Raw genomic sequence first — 20,365 nt, forward strand, 5'->3', positions numbered from 1 at the left:
GAATGCTATTGATTACCAATGTTTCTTTAAAAATGACCATTATGCCACAAATTACAAACTTCATGGATATGAAATTGCAGCATAATGGAAAGATAGTGGTGTATAATAACACATGCATCATAATAAAGCTGTTCTTGCCATATAATAGGGATTGAAAAGGACATGATTTACATTCAGTTGCATTAACTGGCTCCCATAGTATGTCCAATATGACATGAAGACAATGGCTGGCTGTTTGTCACAGAGGGGGGAAAACACTAGTAGCTAGGGGAATCGCATGATTTGGAGGTAAATCTTCTTCTTTTGGCAATAAAAATATTTTAAAATATTTTCTAATAATTAACAGTTTTACACTGTTGAAATATCTAGGTCACACGCTCATGCTCCAACTACAGAGAATGTACACAGAAAGCTAAATGAAGCTAATAAAAATTCCCAGAGGAGTCCTGCTTTGTAGGTTTTAGAGATGATGAGTTGTTATGAAAACTCCCTAAAAATCCTAGTTTTTTTTGTCCCTTGTCACAAAATCCAGGGCTGTGATTTCAGCTAAATATATAGGAACATCAGTTGTCCCATTATCAGTTGACAATGTGTGCTCAGTACCTTCATGCATCAACTCTGTCTTGACAACATGGGTCTCACTTTTGCCTAAGCTCGTACTTGTTCTCTGTAGCACATTTCTGTCTTCCCTGATCTCTGGCCTGACCAAAGGCCAAGATAACGTCCATGCAAAACTTAGAGAAGGTTGTCGGCCCCTTCAAGTTGCACTGATTACAGCAGCATCTTAGAAACCTCCTGCTGGCTGAAGATAATGGAGAGTGCTGTATATTTTCGTCTTGACCCACCTCCTCCTGGACACAGCCACCTGGACCTCTATATGGAGAATCGTCACTTGGATGCTAACAGCATATTTAAGGCCCCGTTGTTTCATAGTTGGTAGGGTCAGAAGGGACCTGATCAGATCATCAAGTCTGACCCCCTGCCATGGCAGGGAAGAGTACTCGGGTCAAACGACCCCAGCAAAGTGTTCATCCAGCCTCCTCTTCAAGACCCCCAGGGTAGGAGCCAGCACCACTTCTCTTGGAAGCTGGTTCCAGATCCTAGCCGCCCTGACTGTGAAGCAGCGCCTCCTGATGTCTAACCTAAACCTACCCTCTGCCAGCTTGTGACTGTTATTCCTGGTCACTCCTGGTCGTGCTCGGGGACCAGGGACTCCCCCAGTGCCTGCTGATCCCCCCGACTAGTTTATAACAGGCCACTAGATCCCTCCTCAGCCTTCTCTTGTGGAGGCTGAACAGGTTCAGGTCCCGTCGCCTCTCCTCATAGGGCCTGCCCTGCTGTCCCCTGATCATGCCAGTGGCCTCCTCTGGACCCTCTCCATGCTGTCCACATCCCTCCTGCAGTGTGGCGCCCAGAACTGGACGCAGTACTCCAGCTGCGGCCTGACCAGTGCCGCATAGAGGGGGAGGATCACCTCCTTGGACCTGCTTGAGATGCATCTGTGGATGCACGACAAGGTGCGGTTGGCCTTCCTGACTGCATCCCCACACTGTCGGCCCATATCATCTTGGCATCAGTGATGACTCCAAGATCCTTTTCTGCCTCTGCACTGATGAGAAGGGAGTTCCCCAGCCTGTAGGTATGCAGCTGGCTCTTCCTCCCCAGGTGCAGCACCTTGCACTTCTCAGTGTTGAATCCCATCCTGTTCTCATCCGCCCACCCCTGTAACCTGTCTAGGTCCAATTGCAGCCTATTCCTCCCTTCTAGCGTGCCCACATCCCCCCACATCTTAGTGTCATCAGCAAATTTGAGCAGGGTGCTTTTTACCCCCTCGTCCAAGTCACTGATGAAGATGTTGAACAGTGCGGGCCCGAGGACCGACCCCTGGGAAACCCACTGCCCACATCCCTTGTATCAGGCAATAATACAGAGGGCAATTAATGAGGGCTGAAGGGCTGGGCCAAGACATTTCATATATTCAACAAGCCATTGCAATGCTCTGGGTTAGATCAGATGCCCTTGGAATCAGTGACTATATCATGTTTTTGGAACAGGGTTGTTAGGCTATAAGCATTTCGCACAGTCCTGTGTTTTAGGTTTTGGAAAACATACAAACATGCTAAGACCTGTGCCGCAATCCATAGGACATAATTAAAATTCCTCTGAGTCTATTGGGGCACTAGAGGCTTTCTGCTGAAATCCACTCCAGGAGCATCAGGAATGTAGACTCGATGCTTAAAATTATTTAGATAGACCCTGACCCAAAGAATGTGCTGTCTTTTCACGCTGTTCATACAGCACGTAGCACACTGGGGGTCCTGATCCACAAATGAGATTCCTAGCTACTACCACACAATGAATAATAAATAAGCACTATACTGGAAAATAATTCCATTGGGGCTCCGCCGTAAAGAACATAGCTCCTGACAGCCTTCTGAGAGGCTGTTGGTGTTTATATATCATTGTGCTCCGCAGCATGTTACCAGGAAAAATATACAGTAGGCAGCACAAGCAGAGATATGCGTAAATCAAAAGGGGGAAGAAATGGCCTTTCTTTTTTTTCCCAGAATCTTCTTAGCCTTTTCTTCTGCTGACGTAATGTGCTGCTCCAAGAGTTATGGAGCTGTCTGGGGTGATGAAATGCCAATACTTTCCCTATATGCCATAAAGCAATGAAGTTTCGATGGATAAGACAGCTTCTGCCTCTACGCACCTGAGAAGCCTATTTATTTTCACCTCCTGTTCATTTTTTTTTTTTTTTTGCCCTGTTGCACTAGGTACATTTTACAGTAGCTCCTGCTTCTACAAAGAGCTTCATAACTTGAGAATTTGGCACTTAAGATGAAAGGAAGAGGAGAACGCTTTCGTGTTTCACCATCATTTCTGCGCGTCTTCTAGCTTCCTCTGCAGAGCCAGCAGTGTCATTTCCCCAGCTTCCATTAGCTCCTCTTAGCACTGTGCAGAAGGATGTTTCTAAAAACCACAGTCCTTTAAAGGCTGAGGATTTCAAAGAAGCCTTGGAAAGTAAGGTGCCCCCAATCTGTGGGAGTCGGATGCCTCACCGACTACCTGTGGTGTTAAGGTGGTCCCCGTTACATTATACAATGCAGTTACCCTTGCAACAACTCTGAGAGGAGCTATTATCTCTATTTGTCTGGGGAAACTGAGGCACAGAGAGACAAGGCGATTTTTCCAATGCCCAGAGGATATCTAGGTCCAAGCAAGTAACTGAACTTGGGGTGCCTGAGTCTAGGCTAGTGTGTTCTTTGCTGAGCCATCATCCATCGTCACTCCCTTAGGTGCCAGTGACTTTCTAAACCTGCCAGCTTTCTTTTTGGTCCACTTTGTTTTACTGGGGTTGAGTTTAGATGCTCTGCAGGAGTCCACTGCGGGGGGGAGAGAAGGTGCATGTGACGTGGACTCCCATGGAGACAAAAGCCAGGCCATGTGTCAGTGGCCTCCTGGCTCTGTGGGCTCTGACTTAACTCGTCACATGGATGGCATCATCCGTTCAACGCTGTAAAAATACCTGTTCCTCAGACAGGTCCTTCTGGGAGCCACGCAGTGAATAGTCAGTGTCTAGCCTGGCGGAAGTTATCGGGAGCAGGCAAGTGGCATCGCCCCTCTTTATAGAGCTGGGCGCTGAGCCTCTGCTATCCTCTTTGCCACAAAAGCACCCACCCTGGCTTTCTGGTGGGCAAGCTGTCAAACCAATCTGTTCCAAGGGGCGGGCGAGCCGGTGGAACGTATGCGTCCCATAATCACGGAGGGGTGGAGAGGAGTTTCTGGAGGTGTCTGGCTGGGTTGATATAATTACTTTAAGGCTGCTGGGATTTTATAGGATCATTAACGATGTGTTTGGCTGCCTAGAGCTGTGGATAGACACCGTTTATTATTTTAAACCGAAATAAATAAGCAAAATAAATGCCCCCCCCACCCACCTTTTTTTTTTCTCCCCTCTTGTGACAGTCTTATCAGTGGAAGTGCTGCTCCTTGACTCTGGCAATAAACACTTGCTTATCACTCCGTTTTATCTCTGCAAGCTCTGGCTGAGCCATCTTGCCCCCGGTCTCACTCCCTGTCTCTCTCCTCTCTCTGCCCCTTTTCATAAACATTCGGCAACTTCAGAAATGATTGACGGCGCTACAGCTATTGCTTGTTGCGAGGAGGAGGAGGACAAGCAAAGGGGTAGGTGGTTTTACTCTATAAACTCAATGGCCATTTCTTGAGTTTGTAAGGTGGGCCTAATTTGGCTGCTGGATTCATTACCTGAAGAGGAAGCATTAAAGGCCTCCAGTTTTCTAGGGGAGTTTTTTTTGATGTGTCACGAGTTTAGGGGAATGGTTCACAACCTGTGTAGACTCCACGTGCCCCTGTTGGACTCGAGGAAAAACCAGCTTCTAGTTATTTCTTGACTATAGAAAAGTAACGGAGCAGTTCTTCTGTTGCAAAGAACTCGGATCACAACAGGTCAGATTGTTTTTGATGCTAAGGAGTCGTATTTGAAGACCCTTGGTTTATCTTGTGAATTGTGCGTAGATGATTGCACCCCCAGCTGTGCTAGTATTTTGTTGCACTTTGCCACACCCTCAAAAGGATCTCGTAGCACCCCAAATGTGCCACAACACCCTGGCTGAGAATCACTGGTTTAGAGGAATATTATGCCAGGAACGGTGCAGAGGTTAAAGCTAATCACAGCCAGAAGAGGAAGGGGGAAAGCAGGGTGATACAGAACTGGGAACCTCAAATCCATATCCCCAAACTGAAAGGGCTCCAAGGCCAGTTTCATTTTGCATTCACTTGGTGCCACAATACGTAGAGGTCAACATCAGCAGGGCAAAGTCAGAGCATGGAGGTGGATAAGACGCAGCCTTCTCCAAAGACAAAGACCGACTTCTTTGCGGAGACACGAATAGAGAGAACTATGCAGGGAAATTACCTGCTAGGCTTTCCTAGCAGTTATTTTAAATATGGCCTAACTGAATCTCCCCAACTAAAACTCTTCCCAGAAGCGAACTTTCACTTCTAAGCCCTTCTCTGATAGCAGGTACTTCGATGTCCAGACCTCAGTGACAGAGAGCTGCTGTCTGTCTCGGCCTTGTCACACCCTGTTGTTTCAGCCCAGAGGAGCAGAAACAAGCACTCTTAAACTGTCATCCCATTAACATTTTGTGGCACTGCCGTAGTGAGCATTTGTCAGTCTATATATGGATTTTCAGTAAGCTGTTTGATATTGCGGCTCATGACATCTTACACGAGAAATCAGTCCAAATTGGCTTGGATAGGTGCGCTGCCTTGTGGATTGGCAGCTGGCTAAATAACCCTAAATGAAGACTAATGACACATAGCAAGGGAGCGAGCTCTGAGTTAGACCAGGGCAAGAAGACCAGGGTGAGCTCGGTGTAAGTGGCTCTGAGGTAGTGTCCCAATTAGGGATGTGAAACACTAACTAGGGTATTGAAAGGAATTTGCAGATGATACAGCCCTGAGAGGAGCGGCAAATATGGCTTGGGTCAGCGAAGTAATGCCAAGGGACTCTGGCCTTTCTGAGGGCAGAAAGTAATGCAGTGGGTGTCCACTTAAAACCCCAGGTGCAGGGCACCTGGTCTACAATGATATAAAACACATTTGCTTAGTGAAAAGGAGGTGGTAACAAGGTGATGTGTGGGCAGCATCAGTTCTCCAAAGGAGGCAGCGTGCTGGACTGGAGCTTACAGGATGACTTGAAAGGAAAAAAGGCCAGTGTAATTTGCAGCCTCATTCCCTAAAGGTGGCATGTGATGGAGCAATAGCTTCTCTCTCTGAGCTCTAAGGAGCTGAGGTCAGTGGGAGTTTTGCCACCGATGCACATTTGATGCCCAGCTGCCTCTGTTGTAACTCTATTGAAATCAGTGGAGCTACACCAGGGATGAGCTTGGTTGTTGCATTTAGTTCTGGGAACCACACAAATGTAACAAGAGGTCATTGAGAGAGGAAAGGCTGCAATACTAGAGACCTTGATTACTGAAGGAAGACCGCAAGGGCTAAATGGCTGTTGTTTAACAAAGAGATGGTTACAAAGGAGCATAAGATAAAATCAGAGAAATATTTTGAAGGGTTTAGATGCCAGAACACAAGTTGTAGGGGAGCAGAACTGGGTGGAACGGCACAGAATTCATCAAGTCTCTGTAGAAATTCCTGCCAGTGAGCTTTCTTGGCTGGCAGGTGTCCCAGAGGAAATGGAGGAAGTCCCAGGGCTTGGGACTTTTACACTGAGGTTGGACCTCATACTAGAAGACATACACGTCCTTGTAGTCCTGTGCTAGCAAGAGGACAGCATGGCAGAGTGGGTATTTTCCATCTCACTTCTCCGATTTCCATTCAAACTTTGAGTTCTCAGGGTTGATTGTAAACTGCCTGGATGGGAATGAGCCAGCCCTGAACACTAAACACACACGAAAGTTTTTTAGGATAACAGTCACCGTCGTGGTGTCGGTAGCCATAAGGTTTGACTCGAAGGTTGGCACTGCAGTTATTTATATGGGTTCGAGGTGGGTTGGATCTCTGCTTGAGAGACTGTGCGTGTCTGTGTATGTGCACGTGTGTTAATGTTGACTTCCAGTAGGAATTTTCTCTGTTTGAATGAAAACCCAAATGCTGCAAGAATGAAGTGGTATTGACATTCGAAAAGCAGCTGCCAGTGGGCACTGGTCCTGGTTTTTAATTATTCTTTTTGTTACTCTGCCATTTGACTGCGTGTGTTTTTTACGGCGCGTTCTTATCACTTAACTTTCAGGCTTAAGGGTTTTTAACCATTTCAAAGCACATCCAGCTGAACCGTAGCACATCATTCCTTTGGCTCACATTGTTCCAATCTCTTGAACGTGCTCCAGGTGTGCGGAAAGCAGCTCATATGAAATACCAGTTCACTGTGGTTCCCTTTTCTCTTGCAGAGCACTGGGTCAAAAGAGGATGAGAACTAGCACTTACATGGAAGGTCAGATCTTTGGGTGTTTGGGGAAAAAATATGTGTGAACAAACACAATGCTGCTTGTCAGCCTCTTGCTTTGCTGCTTTGCTTTGACTTCCCAGTACTCAATTTTACCCTGTGTATATGAGTCTTTTGCATTATTAATAGAAGTGTTGTTATGAGAGAGGATGGATTGGCTTAAGGCTCTGGATGTGGACTCAGGAGGTCTTGATTTAATTCCTGGATCATGTTCTCTGTCTGAACTTGGGCAAGTAACTTAATCCCTTTATGCCTCACCTGAAAAATGGGGGTAACGCTTCCTTGTCTGTTTAGAGTGCTCAAAGCAGGGATGGTTTCTCACTGTGAGCATGACGGCTGTGGGCCTATGGTTGCCACTGGTGTTACTGGAGTACTGCTCCTAATTAGCGTTGTTTTTACCTTGACAGCAACCACTAAAGTGAATATATGCTCCCTTTTCTAATTTAAATGGGCTTCTGCAAACATGGACTCTCATTCATTCATTGATGCCATATATTTTAATATTCTTCATTTTAAAGAATGGCTGGTGGCTTGGGATGCTTCAGTGTTTGGGGTCCCTGATCAGGGGCACCCCAAACCACTGGGCGTTTTTGGGCTGTTGCTTCTAGCTGCTGGTGCAATGGCAGACTGACCCCTACAAGGCATTAAAAAGGGCCATTGCATCGCATGTAAGGATGTGCAGAGTAAAGGACAGAGCTGCCCCCTCGCTCCAAGAAGACTCGAGACAGAGGGTCATTTTTATTCTGTCCCTTCCTTGTCTATCTTCTGCCATATGCATAAGAGGAAGGTAGAACAGGGGGTCTTCTCTGATAAAGGATATGCCTCTGGACATGAACTGCAGTGGTAGGTTCTGAATCCCACCAGACCCAAAGATTTTAGGTCGTCTGATCCAGGCGCTGTTTCCGGGCTGCCACACCCCAGCTCAGTGGAAGGAGTTAGTGCTTGATTTATTAGCAGCTAGAGAAAACGCATTAGTAATTAACCATCTTGACTGTGGTTGTGCTTAGCAGTCAACTAGTATTGGGGCCTCATCATGCCAGTCACTGTATAAACAGGGCCGCTGGCAGTCACCACCCCTAAAAGTCTCCTGTGCTGAGACTCCTTTCACATCAAAGGGCTCCTGCGCACAGGTGGAGGCAAAAGATTTTGTGATCCCGGCGGTTCCGCAGGGCCTGCCAAACCCCATTTACCAAAGCCACGACTCTTGCCTTTGCTAATCCTGGAGCAGCAGACTCTCCGTGTCCTTGGGAGCATAGTCTTTAGCTTTCTGTAAGTCTCCTTGATGTCAGTGCCTATTAAAAGGAGCGGGCCAGATTCTGTTCCTAGCTATGATGCTGTTTGCTTGAGGCAGCTCCTCAGACTTCAGTGCAGTTGGTCAGAATATACAGTCGCATCGGGGAGAACAGGATGGGGCCCAGCAATTTATTTATGAAATTCCTAGACGGGGAGCGTAAGGCGGGCGCAGAGCTCTGAGCTGCAGAGTGAGGTAAGTAGCACGTCAGGATATGTTAAACAAATGATGCTAATGCAAGCCACGGAAACCGAGAGCAGAGGAAGGGGAAATGTATTCCTTTGCTTGGGAAATGGTTATATATTGAGAGCCAGGGAAAAGAGAGTGTAGAGGGGAAGGGATTTCCTCACAATTAAGGCCCTGCTGTTCAGCATGCATCCCTAATGTTTCACCTGGTGATGGAGTGGCTGGTGTGTAGCGGAGCAAATCCCCTGCTCACAGGCCAGAAACTGGGTGTTAACATGGAAAGGACTTTTCCATTAAAGAGGAAGGAGTTTTACCCCATGGTCAGACTGGTATGGACTGGGGGGTTTTGCCTTCCTCTGTAGCAGGGGGCATGGCCCTCTACCTGGCAGCTCTTGAGCATATATCAATAACTTTTTATAGAAGTAGGACTTTGGCTGCCATGGTCCCTCTGCTCTGCCACTGCCAGGCTAGAGTGTTGTATCTTGTGTTGTGTCAAGGTTGACAGTAGTTTTCTGAAGAGTTTAGATTATGGACTTGTACAGGATGGTTTGGACGCAGGCAGGGGTTGGACTAGATGATCTCTGGAGGCCCCTTCCCTAGGTCATAGACTCTGAGTCTATGAAATTGTGGGAGTTAGAGGTGGCAAATGCCTTGCTATGACCTTAGCAGAATGGGTCGGTGCATTTCCTGTTGCATTTCCTTGTTTTGGGAGGCTCTGTGTATTTGCTTGTCTTTGCGAGAAGCAGTTAAATTAATAATCGCGATGGATGGGGGAATCCACGCCTGATTTGTTAGGGGGACCCTGATACAGAATCACTTAAAGTCCCGTTTCTGGAGAGCGACCGACTCCATTCCTCCTGTTTATTCGCTAGTTGGGTAATAACTTAAGACAATGAGGGAGCCTGCTGAGCTATTTGGCAGTGAAATGAATCCCGAGGGAGATCAGTACAATATTGTTTACTGGCGGGGAGCCTTACGCGCCTGAAGGGTCAGAGTTGTGCAATTATGTGGAGAGTCAGGTAAACAAAAGGTCCCTGTTTTAACACTGGATTCATTAGAAGAAGGTATGATGAGAACCATTAGTGCATGAGCCATCATTATCTTTCAGTCCAATGAGTCTCCTCCTTCCCCCTCCCCTCCCTTTTTATTTATTTATTTATTTTTTTAAAGGAAAAAATAATGCCTGGTTCCTGTTAAATCAGATATGTATGGCCAAAAATAATAGTAATACCAGGTCTGCAAGATTAAGTTCACAAGGGAAGAGAAATTGTAGTTCTGGCCTGACTTGCTGCTATACCAGGCATACAGAGAGACGGCTCGGTATGCAGATAAACAGAGCAAAATAAAAGGGCTACACAGGAAGAGATGGCAAGAAAAATAGGAACTAATCAGCGGAGGCAGCCACTGTAATAATGCACTAAACATGGAAAATTGCATTATACTTGCTCCTCTGTTTCTCGTATACATTAGCCACAAAATCATCAATAGGCAATTCACTGCAAAGATGCAGCGCTGCAGACTTTCACCTTCCTCTTTATTGGCAAAGGAGTTCATGCTGCTCCAGGAGGAAAAGGCATCGTTTTGCCCTTCTAGCAATGAGATGGCAAAAGTGCGGCCAGAGGTGCATACACAAGCGATTGCGTTCCAAAATGGGGTTCAAAGAATAGGGGGTCTGGGCATCCCGGATGCTTCCATGGCAGCGTCCCAATACACGTCCTGTGATCTTGCTTCATGGAGGAGGAGAAAAACTCCTGTGAGAGGAGAAGTCTGATCTACCTCAGATACATATTTTTAACAGCAAACTTTATTTCTATTCCTTAGTTGGGAAAGCATGAGCAGCAGTTGCAGTTGAGTCTATTTATTTTTAGATAAAAATAGTGAGGACATTTATTCGGAAATTTACTTAGGTGTAGTCTGCTGACACACAGCAAACTGGGCTTTGCAGAATTCAGGAACCCCGATGACACCTATTGGAGACAGATGACTTTGCTTTTATTCAATACGGCATCTCCAGAGGGAAAGAGCCAAACTTTCCAGATCTGACCCAAATCTTATGCAGGCATGGAAGCAGAATTAAAAAGGGAAAATGAAAAAAATCCAAACAAGAATAAAACCAGTCCCAAAGCTGACACTGAAACCCAGCTTTTCTCTTCTCTTTTGGTCAGCAGCTCCAAACATGATCAGTGCATAAATCTGTCTGCAGCCCAGGATGTCGGAAGCTTACCAAGAGACAGCAATCTACTCCCGAGTGCTTGGTGCAAAAGGAAGGCTGCGGCTTCAGGTACGAAGCATTGCATATTGGACTACCCTGTTTTTTCCCCCCATATCCATTGAACTGAGTCTGTTTGTTGTAGTGGTGGGGGAGGGGAGCAGGCATGCATAGCAGGAGGAGCTTCTGAGGAGGACTGCTAAAACCAGCTCCGACCACACATAAGCAAATGCGGTTACTCTGTGGGGAATACAGTGGGTCCTTGCAAAATGTCTTGGCATGTTTCCAAACGGAACAAGAACTGCTCTGATGATTGCAGAGGTGCTCTTCCTATCCTGCTTGCCCCTTCTGAACAGACAATGGCAATTAATGGGGGAGCTTTCAAAAGTGCTCTGCATGGGTATCATCTACCCAGACTGAAGTTTGTCATGAGACTCCCATTAGTAGGCCACTGCCAAGCACTTTGGAAAACTGTCTAAATCTACTCACGATGCTACTTTGATTTTTTCCCCCCTCCCTACAATCTTCTTATAAAACCAAGCCTATGCTGAGGTCAGGTTGGGCCACTCCATATGGAGACACTTCCATAGGAGACACTTCCAGCTTCCAGTAAGTGGCCCTCCACCCAAAATAATTGCCCACCCCTGATTTAGATACTAAACTGCAAGTGTTTCCTTCTGGGTTTCTTGGGCCACTAACTCCTACAACACCCTTCCCCTGGCATTTGGAGGACACTTCTAACCCCTGTTATCAGCCAGAGGCAGGATATTGTGAAACCAGTGGGCAGCTCAGCAAGCATCCTAAGCAGAGATTGTTTTTTCTCAAGCCCCATCCTAGTGTCGCATGGGCCTGCTGAAAACCACAAAGTATTTTGTTTTTTAACATGCCTTTGGCCTCTTGACATTTCCCATCTCTTTCCTAGCCTAGTCTGGGGGCTTCCCCAAACACACTGAAGTGTTCCCAGAAAGCGGTCAGGCCAGCCAACGGGGATGTCAAGAGCGTGGGGCTGCTCTTGGACAGACTAGGAGCCGCTTGTGTGTTTGGGTGTTTTATTTCCTGAATGAGTGGTTTATAGGTAATAAGAAATACTTTCGTCTTTCTTTTCTTTTGTTCTCTGTTTCCACATCTGAATGCATTTGCAGTGGGCTTCTCACAGATTGTAGGGAAGTCCTGTATTATCACAAAATGTTATCACTTTCAGCTATGGCTCGTTCTCCCAGCCATTGTGACCTGCTCAATGCACAGGCAGGCTCTTGGCCTTTCTCTAAAGCAGTTCACTTTGGCCTAGTCTACGCTGAGAAGTCTGCTCCAAGTGGATCCCATCCCTGGGTCCAGTTTTCAGCTACAGGCACCTTTGTAAGACATCCAAATCCCACATATGGATGCTCAAGACTTGGCCAGATATGCAACATATGCTTCCTGGAGCACTGTGCTGAGCATCCAAACATGGGGTTTTAGCTGCTGATGAGGATGTCTGTTTTTAAGCATGGGTGAACATGGCTGGGGGCATGCACAGTGTTCCCTCTAAGCTATGTGGCATGTGTGGCCGCACAGGCGCGCTTGGCAGCATGGCATGAAGTGCGCCTGAGCAGCTGTACCCACCACACAGCTTAGCGGGATCGCTGGACGCAGAAGGTTCTGACCCAAATCACTAAATTAGTTTGGGAAAACTCTTGGGGGTTTGACATCCAGTCATCCAGCTGTGGATGCTGAATGCACCTTGGCAAGGAGTGGGACACATTCCTGGGTGTGTAATGATTTGGGCTCTTAAGGAGATGGGCAAAACTGGCAGGTGAGGGTTGGTCATGGCACTCCCTACCCCTGAGCGAGATCTTCTGATGCCAGCAAACAGGGGACACAAGTAGGGGAGTTTGCAAGGGACCTCACAGGTTGAGGGGGAAGAGGAATGCAAGAGGAAAAGAGCAGGACCTGGTTCCTGGCTCTGATTCCTGGCTCTTGGTAGGTGAGTGAGCTTGGTGGGTTTGGTCTGCATGCTTGCGTGGTGGTGGTGACTGTGTGCGCAGAGAGAGTGCTTGCCTGGTTGTTTGGACCGTGTTCTTGGACTGTGCGTTTGGTGAGTGCTGTTTGCTGAGTGTTTGCAGGAGGAGACACTGGCTGTGACCTCACCCCCATCTGTGTCCCAGTGAAGGTGCTGAGCTAGCCCAGGTCAAGAAGAGCAGAAAAGGGAGCACATGCGGGAACAGGGCAGTTTGCAGAGGGGAGGTGGCAGCAGCAGTCAGAGGTGCAGTGCACAAAGCGCTCTCTCTGAGGGGCGCACGGCATTTAGGGGAGTCCTCAAAGGAAGCTGTCCTTGTGTTTCAGACTAACCAATGTATGTTTGACTGAAGCCGCATAGGTCTGAAACTTTGAGTTTGGACCTTGGCTTTGAAATCCAGTCCTTAAACCCACGGTTCATATGAAGTTGGTGTTGAGCGTAAAGTGAGCAGGAGGCGATCAAAAGGGAAACCAAGATAAAACTTGTCTAAAAGAGCCAATGGAAGTTCAAGGATTAAGGATATACCCCAGGTAGAAGTCTGCTGTATGCTTTTTGCTTGTTCTACAAGATTAGGTTTAAAATAAGGGTTTTTTTCATGTGGTGTTGGGCCCCTGGCTCTGTAGAAGTTACTTCTTGTGTGTGACTGCGAGTGCTTTGTGAATGATGGAGATGGCAGAATCGCAGCAGAGAGAGAGAGGAATAATTGCATTGCTCCCTCCTAACAGATAGCTGTGTCCATGGCTTGGGGCTTATATCTACTCCTCTTTCTTTGCTCTCCATAGGGAGCCACGTAGGGAGGCTGTGGGTCTGTGTCATCAGCACAGTGCTGTTCCATGGACAGATGTTTTATCCATGATGTGTGCTCCTGACAGCACTGCTTCCCTGCATAATCTTAAACACCCAGAGAGCTGGTTTTAAATATCTCTAAGCCACCCACAAAACCTCTCTCAAATAAATGTACACGATGAACTGTCAGTGACAACAGGTAGCATGATGCCCTTCATGCAGTGAAATGTCCCCATGTCAGGTTTCACTTCCCCAGCGACAGTTCTCGCTTCCCATTTGTTACATTTATGAGACAGAACGTGAAAGATCACTTTTGCTAGCTATCTCCCTTCAAACAGGACAGATCAGCCTGTCGGGAGTGAGTGTGTTTGCACACTTGTTATTGTATGTGATTCTTCCCGTCTGCAAACATTACGTGCACATCTGTCTTGCCCTTGTAAACCCTGTGCTTATATATGCAAATCGGGCACAATCCAGAAGTGGGTTCATTAAGATGAAAACCAGAACTGAGCATTCGAATGCCTTTTAATGTTCCAGTTTATAATGGTCCTCTTAATTACCCAATGAAATGCCCAATAAAACAAATTGCTTTCATTTTGACTTTATTCCCTGACTTTTGCAGCTTACTTAAGATTGTAGGATCCATTAAAGAGCTACTTTCTCTTTGGGGAACACTTTGAAAGAGTTCACACTTATAAAAGGGGATTTATGTTCCTATCTTGTGTTTTACCATAATTTTCCTTGCCGGTTTTGCTAATTACTAGAGATATTTGTGTTCAAACAAGTGCCGTCTTCTGTACACTCCATCCTCTCCTAGATAATCCAGCAGTGAAGTCATAATTCTGGGTCTGTGACATTCCCATGGCAACTGACTGTGATGTCACAGACGGGGGATTACAACTTTGCCGGAGGATCAGGCAAGGGGTGGTGAGGCTGAAACTCATTCTCACATGGATGTCTTTTAAATACAGAGTGAGAGAGAGAGAGAGATGGAAACTGGAAGTTCCCAGGAAAAGAAAGTGCTTTTTTAACGTACCCTTTTCCTCCGTTCAGCTCATAAAAGCGTTTGTTAGAGGAGCCACTAACGTCCCCTGCTGTAGGAATCCATCTCTTGTCACTCAAGGGCTAGACATAGCTGCCTGAGTGTTGACTGACAAAGTCTTCTGGGCTCTAGGGCCCCGTCTGTACCCATTTCTGCTGAACACTTTTTAAAACATCTGTAAATCCTGTCTTAGCAGGGTGGAAAGGCATTACCGTTTCTGCTTTGCGGGTGAAGTAAACTGGGGCATTGCCTGTTTCTGGCCTATTTGTCAACCTGTCTTTGGTGTTTCTAGGTATCCAATCACTATATTATCCAGGGATGGCATATTGATAGATTTAGGGTAGGTAGCAAAGAGTTAAACTTCCTACTGCTACTGTGCCAGTAGGAAGCCCCCCTTTGTGGGTCTTGCTGTCGTGAAGTCCCGATGGGAGTCGATGACAGAGCGTGGTGTAGAGGGGTAGCGTGTCCAGTGGGTAGGGTACAGGACTGGCATTTGGGAGACCATGTTTCTGCCCTGCTGCTGCCCTGCTGTTTGATGCTGGATAGACCACTTGCTGTCTTTGCACTTGGCGTCTGTCTTGCCTATTTGTACTGTTAGTTCACTGGGCGAGAGTTGTTTCTCACCCTGTGTCCAGCACCTTACACTACCAGGCCAAGATCTTGGCTGAGGCCTGTATGCATCCTAATATTGGTAATATCTGAGTAATTACTAAGTAATATATTGGTAATATCTTAGTAATTATTACCAAATAATAACAAATATTACCAAATATTATTGGTAATATCTTAGCAATTACTAGTTAATATTAATAACTAGTAATAGTAAATAATACTAATAACAAGCATAAAAACTGAGGAGGCCCAGACTTTCCCCAATCCAACTACACTTTGTCCCCGCTGCCAGCATGAATGGATGGATATATTCATAGTTTTGTTTGTATGTGTTGTCTTTTGTGGTTATAGCATTAAAAATCACAAGAAGCTATACCCACATTCCCAGATGACATGACAAAAAACTTCAGGACACAACTTCATTTTCACACTTCAGGACAAATCAGGAGAAAAAAACAAGATCTAGCAACAGTGTAACACAAATTAAGCGACACATCTAAAATGACAAACTCCAAACTTATACCAGGAAGCCAACTAACTGATATTTATGTGAAGTCCTTAGCAGGCAAGGGAAAATCAAGCAGACAGCAGAATCAATCTTTTTCTTATTTTTCTAAGGGAGGAATAAAAGCAACGTTTCAAAACCAGCCACGTCTCATCCGAGCGGTAGCGGGGAAAAACCCGCTCCGCAGAACATACTGTCCTGTCTCCTGACTTCTCAGATCATAACTTCTAAGCTGGATTCAATAGAAATAAATGTTCAATAGTTCCAGTGGTGGCCTTTGGAAACGGAGCTAATGAAACGAGACAAAAAAATCGTTACAACATTTTGACAAGCACTTAAATATTTAATGTTATGCACAGTGAAGCCCAATGGTTGGGAGATCACACCTGCAGGAAGCAGCGCCCTTTGTTAACGAGAAATGAGTCCTCGTGTGTATGCAGGGCAAAAATTAAGCAAATGATATCGGAGCTTTGCGTTGGTAAACAAGCCCCCGGGGCGTCGTGTGTGACACTGCCAGCGTGTTCCTGCAGCCCGTTGCTCCTGTTTCACCGCGGGGCTTTGCTCTCTCTCTGCACTCATGCTGCTCGCATGCTTGCTCTGCAACAGGGTGCTGCGGTGGGAACCAGAGGGAAAAAACAAGTGTGTTTAAGTGCTTACTGAGGACTATGGAAGAACAGGGCTCTGGGCATGTCCCATTCTTAGAGAGAGCCTGAAGGCCCCACACCAACTGGTGGGAGAGCAGAGGAAAACTATTAACATTACATGCAGCAGAGGCCGAGGAGAGGAAGGGACTTCAGTGCTTAAACAGGATCGGGTGAAATCCTTCCAAAGCAGGCTTAAGAATTAAGAGCCAACAATGTCACACTGAGGGTCATGCTTTGCCATTTCGGGCCCTCCATCCAGAGCTTCCCTCTCCTCGGCTCTACCCCATGCTGCATAGTCATCCTGATTTAGCCCCACATGGGCAAGAAGAACCATACTCTTTATCCCAGCCAGTGCCAATCCGTCTGGGAGCAATGGTCTTTTCACTCCGCCACTGAGAAGTCAAATCTCAGCCCTTGGATAGAAAAGCCCTCAAAAGGTTATCTGACAGGGGATGCCAGGGTGGGGGAGGGATGGGGAGGGGAAAACAGGCTGAATGGTGTGGGCATATTTCAGACATGCTCTGGATTCAGGCCTCATTAGCCACTTAATGACAGGGAGAAGGTGGGGAATAAGGAAGTCAGTGAATGGAGCTGTTGCAGTTCAAGTCTCATTCATACCAGAAGGCTAACACGAGGTGGGTGTTGCTGTAGCCTTGCCAGTAAGAACAGACTATCAGCCAAAGTGATGGAAACAAATGTAAAGAAGTGTGTATCAATAACAGCATGTGACTTGGAGGGTGTACAAAGCCTATTCTGGGGGAGAGGAGGAAGCCAGATCTCGTTGTCTGTCTGCATTGCAGTTGCATTTAAACACCTGGGCCTCACTGCCTTAGGCTTAGAAAGCGGTCCCTGCCCCCAGGAGCCTGCAGGGTGAGACTGGGAAGAGCAGACGGTTACAACAAAGCAGTAGAGTATATGGCCACAATGAAGTACTTGGGAGGGGTGTGATAAACAGGGCCCACAGTGCATCAGCTGCCCAGCTGTCACCCGCCTGCTTGTGAGGACCACAGCCGAGGTGCATTTAAGGAAGGGATCTGAAGGAGAGTGTGGTGGCTCTGCGGATGTTTTATGGGAAATAGCTTGGGGGCAGCATTGGGTCCATGTGGCTGGGTGGTTCGGATTGATAGTTTCAATATGCGTCTCGCTGTTTCTCTATCCGTGCGAGTGAATGAATGGGCTCCAAACCAGCCCTCCGAGCCCAGTTGGTTTTCCCAAGTGCTCAGTGCTGAACTCACTCTGCTCGTGCTGAGCTCAGTGGTAGGCTGACGTTTCCACCTCCGCTCCAACAGCAAGCTCCCCAGGGCAGGGCCTGTGTCTTCCTAGATGTTTACTCGGTGCCTCATTCAGTGAAGTCACAAGTATGATTGAAGCTTCTGGGAGCTGCCGTAATGTATGTACTATTTGTGTTGTCAAGTGCCAAGACACATCTGTGGCACTGCAGGGATGAATCATGCAAGCAAGCCCTGTGCTTGAGAAGGGTGGGCTAGCAGGGGACATGCCAGGACCCTCAAGCAGGACATGTCTGGAGGAGAAGAGGATGCCATGAGTGAAGTCAGCTGTGACTCCCTGCTTGGAGACAGACAGGTCTGGCGTCGTTCAGTCCCCTTGATCCTCTCAATATCCAAGCTGAGCAGCTGATGGGAGCAAGCCTCGTTCCTTCCATCCTCCAGCATGGCGAAAAAAGCCAACAGGGAAAGATCTCCCTCCCTCCCTCCTTCCTTCCTTCCCTCCCACCATTAGTATTACAAACCAAGGGCTTGTAATTCCTTCCTCAGTTGTGCACGTGCGCGCACACACACACACACACACACACACTCTCTCTCTCTCTCTCTGAGCCTGTGAATTCATGGTGCAGTCAGTGTACATGACATCCTTCTCTCCCTGATCTGGGACCCTCTGTGCACCGTGCAGTATTTGTAACTGCAGCCGGGAAGGGAAGGGTCACAGCAGGGGGAGGCTCACGTATCATTACAGCCCAGTGTCGGACTTTGCAGAGCCATCCACTCCAATCAAAGCAGTTTAAAAGGGAGAGTTCCCTTTAATCATCGGCGGGCTCTCCAGGTTGTTAGCACTGCAGAGTCTGTGGAGAATTGTGCAATTTCCCTATACACATTCACAAGCACAATGGGAGCCAAGCTAAATCAGACCCCTGATGATAAAACAAGCTCCTTCCCTCACCAGCCTGTTATTTACAGGCAGCATCGCACCAGGGGCTGGGCAGGCAGTGCTGTTCCCTCTGCAGCCCATCGCTCCTCTAGGCAGGTGGGCATGAAGGATGAGACCTTCAGCTGGCTTTCTTTTTCTGTACCTGTTCCAGATGAATTGGTGGGGAGGGGGGCAGGGGACAGGCTGGGCCTGGGGGGATGTAGCCCACAGAAGGGGAGGGAGCCGCCGCTCCCCCCTGACCTGGGTCTTGCAGCCAGAGAGTTTAAGGTCTGGAAGCTGGCAAAGTGGCTGGTGCCATCTCCCAGTGACTGCCTTGCTGAGTAGAGGAGTTCTTCTGAGCAGAGCCCAGCAGCTCTGACCTGATTATGGAGAAGGTGTCAGACAGGATCCCAGCTACTACATAAATCCTCTACTCCACAAAGCCTCCTGGAACTAGCGAGTCACCTGAAATCTTTCGGAGGCGCTTCGCCTCTCACTTCCTCAGCCAGCCACCGTGTGAGCAAACATAGTGAGAACATGCTGCCAATGCTTGCCCAGTCGTGCATCTTTATATCCGTGCCCTCCGTGAGTCCCCCTCACCCACAGAGCCACGGCCAGGTGTCCATACAACACACACATGCACACACATATTCATGCATGATGTAAATACTCATAGATGCACAGAACGCATGTCATGTACGCACACAGAGCAATAAAGCTAGCTCTAAAACAGAAACATTCACATTATAGATGTGTGTGGATTCACTTAACTGTGGACGCTCATCTTATGCAAGCACACTCAAATACATGCCAATACAGGCATGCAAAACAGTTGCATGGCTGCTGACATGTACCTGTATGAATCATGTCTTTCCACACATGTTACCATCCCAAGATCATATGCCTTTGTGCATGTACTCATGCACACGCATGCTTACATACAGATTTGCAATGGATGTACGTCCTAGAAGGATGCTGAGGGAGGCATGGGGCTGTGCATTGGGAAGTAGATGCTGAATGCCTCTGAGTCCAGATAACACTTGCTCAGGGAGCTGGTTGAAAGATACCTATTCTCTTTAATGGCAAACTTGGGGTGGGGGGTGGAATGAATTATTTTTGCCAAAATTATCCATGCAAATGGTTTGGCTTTTTAATGGAAAGAAAATAGAAAATGGCTGGTTTTTAAAATGGAATTTTTGGGTTTCTGTTTTTCATCAAAAAATATTTTTGTCCAAATTACTTTTCACCCCAAAAATATCAACCAGCTCTACTAGAAATGTATGGACAGGAAGACACTGATGTAACACATGTATATGCCGTTATACACCCAGACACATGAGCATGTACACATGAGCACAGGCACATGCCCAAGCCTCAAAGATATATAGGCTGTTGTAAACCCATGCACACAAACACACACAAAGGCAACTGGAAATACAGCGTTGCCTTCTGAAGCTGCTCTCATCTTCTGGGTAAACATGAGTTATGGTCTTTGACTGGAACTGATCCTCCAGAGCCATGTTATTCCACTGGGGAAAGGTATTTATCACCGATTTTCAATGTGAATTATTTTTGTGACAGATGGTAATAGTTTCTTTGGCGGTATTAGGGTTTATTATGTCAGGATTTATTTAGACACAGAGTGCTTGGACCACATCACAGGCCTATAACTTCATTCGCTTGCACTGACATTTAAGAAGCCATTTCCCCGCAAGTTCTGCTGTGGCTGTGTAGAAGTAACATCTCTCCAAGAGGCCGAGCCAAGGCATGACGGATCACGTTGGTTAACAGCCTATCTGGAAGTCCTTCAAGGGTGCAAGAGAACCTTACATAGGAAGGTAAGAAAACCAAGGGGATTGATCCTACCTTCGAGAGGGCAGCCCAAGCATAAGAAGATCCGCAAGGAGGTGGAGAGGAAGCAAGAGAATATATAGCTCCAGGAGACGTACGTGAGGAGTATA

The 20,365-nt window shown here is 47.0% G+C and overlaps 1 protein-coding gene across 4 annotated transcripts in view; it reads left to right on the forward strand.

Annotated features, from left to right (window-relative positions):
* Positions 1-20,365, forward strand: part of ELFN1 (extracellular leucine rich repeat and fibronectin type III domain containing 1) — a 158,597-nt gene that overhangs the window by 15,150 nt on the left and 123,082 nt on the right. For 2 of the 4 annotated variants that reach the window (XM_090023886.1, XM_090023889.1), the window contains exon 2: positions 10,634-10,746. The exons of 1 other annotated variant lie outside the window; for it this stretch is intronic. The gene's annotated coding sequence lies outside the window, so the exon portion shown is untranslated. Of the gene's footprint in view, positions 1-10,630; positions 10,747-20,365 lie in introns of all 4 variants that reach the window. One more of the 4 variants, XM_090023887.1, reaches the window with a different exon arrangement.

The sequence above is a fragment of the Crocodylus siamensis genome, chromosome 12 (genome assembly GCF_052110815.1).
Source record: "Crocodylus siamensis isolate JL-2025a chromosome 12, ASM5211081v1, whole genome shotgun sequence".
NCBI lineage: Eukaryota > Metazoa > Chordata > Crocodylia > Crocodylidae > Crocodylus > Crocodylus siamensis.